Consider the following 6,529-nt stretch of genomic DNA (forward strand, 5'->3'; position numbering starts at 1 on the left):
TAGCATGGGTACAGCATCATCGTCAGCCTCTGGCACCACACTCAGGACGCAATGAAATGTTCGTTTCCCAGGACGACTTCCCCTCCTCCGCGAACTTTCCAGCTCTTACAAGCTGAGACGAATATGGAATGAAATGTCACAGAGCAGCTATCAAAGAGGTCTTGTGGGAAGAAAGCATTTGATCGTCTCAGAAAATAAACTAAATATTGAGAGCGAGCGGGACAACAAGGACATTTGAATGGAATGTTCACCCAAAAGACACAAACATCGGTGGCTGGCGTTTTCTGGGCGAGGGTCTGGCGTCCAGATGAGGAGGGAGAAGTGTCGACACATCCAGCCTCTTTGATTGGTGGCCGCCCCCACCACCTGACCTGCACACGTGGCTGTCACGTGTCGCGCTGGATATGTGGTATCAAAGTTTTGTCTGGCAGTCAAAACTTTCCACGGCGAGAACACACATGGTGCGTACGTCTCGGGCTGATGGACACTGCATGTGTGGCATCTGGAAAATGGAGAGTGCGCGAGTGCGTGCGTGTGTGCGTGTGTGTGTGTGTGTGGGTGTGTGTGTTGAGGGGTTGGGCGTGTGTGCATGAGGACGGATGTGTAGGTGTAAATGTCAGGGTCTTTCTGAATTTGATGCCTGTATTTGTGTCTGTGTTTAAGGGTGTCTTTTACAATATTGACTGGAGAGAGACATTGTTTGTTTGCTTATGTTTATGTGCGTGTGTGTGTGCACGCGCGTTTGTGGGAAGTATGTATATATACTGGCCTGACGCAATGACCCTCAGAACATGCTGTAGACTATAGAATCAAGAAATTTTATTTGTTTGTTTATTTCCTTTTAATATTCGCTTCTCATTGCATCCTTATTATTTTACAAAAATTACATCAAATCCTATATTATTCGAAATACTACAAAAATTATAAATGCTATAATACCAATAACAATGTTAATAAAATCGGGATCATGATCTGTAACGGTTTCATAAGTAACAGAGTAAAGATTTTTTTCTGTTTCCGCGATGGTAAGTAAACGATACATTGAAAACCAGAAATTTTGACCGGACATGATTCAGAAGGGAGCATCTTTCGTTTTAGTTGAACTTTTCGTTTGACTGGCTTTTCCCTTTAAGGAGTTAAAGGGCAAGGGCAGGACCGGTCTGTCTCAAACTTGTCTTGCGCGAAACCCACCTTACTATTTCCTTTGCTTATCCCTTTAATAATAATAATAAATAAAACAAGTTTTGTCGGCATGAGTGTTGATCCAGGTGGTGAACAGAAAGCTGTTTGTCCAAATGACATCTGCGAAGCGAGGTCTGGACGTGGATCTGAGAATGTTAAAAAAAAATCCGATAAAAATGAGAGGAAACGAACTGATACAAGCTGAAACTTCGTCTCTGATGTTGTCGTTTGATATAATGGAGAAAGAATGTCAGTTGGGTTGACTTGGAAACGAGATATTTTGTCCATGCTACAGACAGACCTCTTTACAAACTCACAGAGCCGACAGTGCAAAGAAAAGTATTGAAGATGATGACAATGACGATGATGATGATTAACGATTTTTATTTCATAAAGGATCAAGCATCTTTTCAAGACGAGCTCATTTTTTTTTTCTATAGTAATCAAAAAGATCTTGATCGCTGAACCTTCTGAACCAGGTTCATGACCATGAATGAGGAAGACAACCTCCAGGCACAGATAAAAATTTTGCTCTTCTCTCCTCATACCTCCCTCTCCGATTTCATCGCTGGCCCCATTGATGCTTCAAAGAATCATACAAGACCTTATTTTCTTTTTCTCTTCCGTGATTTTCTTGTTCCTCTTTGCCTCCTTATTCTACCTTCTGTTCGTCTCCATATTCTTTGTCTTCTTTACCCTCTTCTTCTTTTCTTGCATGTCTTCAAACTCTTTCTTCAACGAGCGTCATCGCAGGTGTGCACCGACAGAAGCCCGTGACTCCCTTCATGCACCTGGCTGGCCCGCACGACGGCCCCCAGGGAGCAGGTTGCGCGCGCATCTGTCGTCACCACGTCACTTCCTCTGGCCGTGTCAGGCTTCCTTCTCGCGCAATTAGCGGCGCTGCCGACGACATCCGTTGCCCGATCGCTTTCCTCCCGCAAAAGCTTTTTGAAACTGGAAGAAGCCACAGGGAAGCTGCTGACAAGGAACTGGCCAACTCTCGTCTTTGTTCGCGACTCATGCATGAACTGAAAGTCGCTGAAATGAAAAAAGTCGCTTTTGGCAGCGATGTGCAAGTCCCAGACCTAAAGGTTGTTCTCTACAGGGCAAAGGTCGTCGGCCGAACGTTTGACCAAGTTTGGCAATGTGTGTGGATGTCGCAGGAAACCAACGGTTTTGGGGCTAACGTTCGTGCCGTTGGAATTTTTGTCAACATGTTGTGGTTGTCAACAAATTATTCGTACACTTTGCACAGTTAAGAGCGACCACAGGCCATATTATTGCAACAATTACAGATGGACATCGGCTGGCAGTTTGATCCGAGGAAGAGTTGAGCGGACTTGATTTGATAAGGTGACAGACAGTAAAAAAAAAAATTAAATTTAAAAATAAAAAAAAACTAAAACTACAATAATACATAAAATAAATAAACCAAACAGGGTTTTCTCTTTGTTTATGCATCAGCATCGCCACAAATCCACACTACTACTCATTCACTCATCCACCCACCACCACCACCACCACCACCACCACCACCACCACCACCAACAACAACAACAACAAAATAGTAGTAGTAATAATAATAGTGACATATTTTAAGTCATGTTCCCACTTTAATCTGAGTTCAAAAAGCTTTAATACAAAAAAACCGATACAACAGTCAAAATATTTACTCAAAATTAGTGAAGAATACATAAATAAACTAAAATGTAATAACAAAGATACAGAGACACAGCCAGACAGCATCAGCAAAGCCACTTGTTAACAATTCCTGGAACAGAGGAAGAATACAAATACAACAAAGGCAAGTAAACTGGATGATTTTAGAAGGAGGAGACAGGATGAGAGAAAAATACACGCCATCAAAAGTTCAATTCGAAGTCATTCACAACCGCTCACTCTTGCACGTAGGTTAATACTTATTTATACAAATATTCTTAATATCCATTCATACATTCAAAAATTGGCGCGAATCTAAGGTCAGCGGGTATGATCCCCCCATCGTCAGCTCATTCATTTACTGTCTTAGAGGGAAAGTGTTTTGTCGAGACTCAAAATACACCCGACCTCAGCAACTGGGTGCATTCTATCTACCCCACTACCTCCCACCCCGCTCCATTGCCCACAGAAGGAAGGACGTCTCCCATTGCCTTCTACCGCAAAGGAAGAACGCCAGCTCATCTACGAAGAAAATGACTTTCACGATTTCCCATGCCTGGGATCACCCCTTGCCACTCCGCGCATGCGCACACGGAGAGCCGGATGTGACGTTGAGGGCGAGTGCGAGGCGCTGGGGATGGCTGCAGTGAAAGGAGTAGCGGATGAATACGCCATAATCTTACATATCCATTACGTGGCAAAACATTTTTGTTCGCCCAATAAAGCGGCTAAAGTAGTCTATTTTCTCCCCGCGCAGTTTTCAGCCAACGCTTTCAGCCCTCGGAGCTTGCCGAGTATGATTTTATATCGCGCGCACAATGGCGGGGTTAGTCCAGGCGGTCATTGAAGCGAGCAAAATATGTATAGGAGAATAAATACGTCATTTGAAGGCAGTCAGCTATGAAAAGCTTGCTAGCCCCCGAACCGAGTGCGGCCCATTCAGCCCCATAGAAAAGCTGCGACGGCGCCTGAATGAGACGGAATGATTTTCAATTTTCTCTCGGACAATTGTGAAATCAGAGTGAATAGCCGTTGTGTTGATTTCATTACGGGTGGACACAAAAGAAGCTGACTATCTGTCGATGTCAGGTGAATGCGCCGTATTTGTTCTGTTTCTCCCATTATGTCACGCACAAAGCGCGTGCTTTGAGGCTAGCCTGGTGCGCTTTCAGCGGCCACACTTAGCCCTATTGTGTGGCGCCAATAGCGGCCTTCCTCCTTCAGTCGCCGCCATTATGGCGGTATTATGGGGGGCTTGTTGCACTAAATTATCGTGCCCGGACTCAAAGAAAGACACTGAATTAGTACCATTCAAATCCTGCTTTTGCAAATTCATTTCAGCTTCGGGACGGGGAGCGAAAGGCGAGAGGGTGGCGGGTGGTTGAAAGTGAAGGAGGGAGGAAAAGGGAAAAGGGTAAGGTTTTTTTTTTTTTTTTTTGAAAGGAGGGGCAGTGTGTAGGTCATGTGATCAATGTGTAGAAGGCAGCATGTCGTCTGGGCGAAAAACACACACACACGTCTATACGAACATCTGACTACATCATTGCCCACAATCCCTCGTCCATTCAAAGGACGAATAAATATTTTACATCTTGAGAGACAATAGAAGGGGTGGAGTGAAGGAGAGAAGGCCATGGTACACAAACTTTTCGAAGAAAGAATATCAACAAAGCTGACAGCGAACGCCCCAGATTCAGGACCACAAATGTCCAAGAAGAAGCTTCTTCTGAAGAATACAAGGACAAGGCAATCAGAAGGATCGTGCTGGAGGGGATGATGGTCGCTGGCTCTCGCTAACATTCCCTGATGCCGCCAGCGAAGAAACGGGACCTCAACGCTAAACAACCGATATTATGGGACTAAATGAATATACATGTTCCATGGGGCCTCCGTGTTGTCATTGGCAGTATGTCGGCAGAACCCTGTGCCTCTCTCGACCCTCCATTCCCCTAGAGGTTATCTCTTCTGTGTAGTTTATCCTGCAGCCAGCGGCTCCCGGGGATGTTAGCCCATCAGAGTAGTGCCGGGCATAATGGCTTGAAACGAATACATACAATGTCCGATAGAAATCCACCCGGGCTTGGGCGATTGTTGCTGGACAAATAAGTTTGTAGCGATCTTATTGTCTCTCCTTTAGAGCGACTGGGACGGAGGGCAAACAGGGGGGGACGCTTCAGGCGACCTGTGCCCGCAGGGGAGAGAATTCCATCGGCGGCGGTAAAGGTGAAATCTGTGGCGGACCCGGGTGACATGCGAACTCGTTAACACTTTCGCCATTGATTGCTCACCGCACGCGTTAACCCTTTTCAACCCATTGTTTTTCTTGCGCGCGTGGGGTTCTTTCCCTTGAGTTTTGCATGCCCGCTACATTTTATTGGCGGCGCTGTAAAAACGGGTGGCGGCGGTGGGTTTTGTCAAGCCAAGGACAATGACAGCCCAGAAGAGATATTGTGCAGTCTTTGTCCTGCCTCTAATGGCGGACAATGGTTACACACACTGCATCAGACAGCACAATACGCCTTTCGCACGCCAGACAAAATTAGAAGGAAAACAAAAGAATGCAGACAATAAGCCAGCTAGAGTTGAACAAGAAAGGACGGGATTTTGCAAACAGAAAGGAAAATGCACCCAAATGGAAATCGGAAAGAGATGAAAATTGATTTGGGTCTGAAAGACCGGGCGAGTGGGCAAGCGGGGTAGAGAGAGAGAGAAAGAGAGAAAGAGAGAGCACAACCTGGTGTCTGTTGATGAGGCTTCATTCCAATCGTGAACAAAAAGTAAAAGAGAGGAGTGGTAGGCGAACAAAAGAAGAGAAAACAAAATGGAAAAGCCGCTGCCAAGACCGCCGCTGGCGATGCCTGATAGCCATTGTGGCCGAAGCTTAATGTTTTATCTGCGGACACAAGTCTTCACGACGGCTCTTCCTTCTTGTCTGCGAGTCTCCAGTTCCCATGGTCCTCTGCGTAAATACAGTGAAACCTGCCAACAAAGTGACAACAAGTGCATACAGAGAGAAAGATTGTTTTCAGTTGCGTGTGTGTGCGGAATACCGCTGGATCCCGGGTGGACGATGCAACTGTCAATACACCCGTAATGCGAGAGAATAGGGGTGGAGGCTGGGTGGTGGGGTGGGAAGAAAGAACCTTTTACTCTCTCCCCTCCTCTCGTATGTACGAAGGAAAGGTAAGAAGATCAGGTGGACCGCTGGCTGTCTTGTCAGGTATTGACTGCTTTAAAGGTTTCTCTGTCTTCATCTTTTACATGAACTTTTTACATCCATAAAAGGTAAAAATTTCTTAAGTTTGAGTGAATAGCTCCATCAAGAATGTGACTTTACTTTAGAACACTAGTTGCTATGGATACGCTTAATTAGTATATTTTCCCTTTTTTTAATTTTTGCTTGTTTTACATTAGGACTTTAATGATGTCGCTGTATTCAAGTGACCTTTTAAACACAAAAATTAATAATAAAAACTAAAGAAAGAATCTTTCTACAAAGACATTTTTATTCAGTTATTGTCAAGCTTTAGCGTTAGTTTCGTTTTGCCCCTGCGTTTGATATAGTAAAATATGGAATTTTTTTTAGATATTCCATAAAACAAAAATTATTATCGTCGAATTTTTCTCTGAACGTGAGAGAGAAAGAATCCTGTATTGAAACCAAACTCATCATCATTCTTGATCATTA

This window comes from Pomacea canaliculata, linkage group LG14 (genome assembly GCF_003073045.1).
Source record: "Pomacea canaliculata isolate SZHN2017 linkage group LG14, ASM307304v1, whole genome shotgun sequence".
Classification (NCBI taxonomy): Eukaryota; Metazoa; Mollusca; class Gastropoda; order Architaenioglossa; family Ampullariidae; genus Pomacea; species Pomacea canaliculata.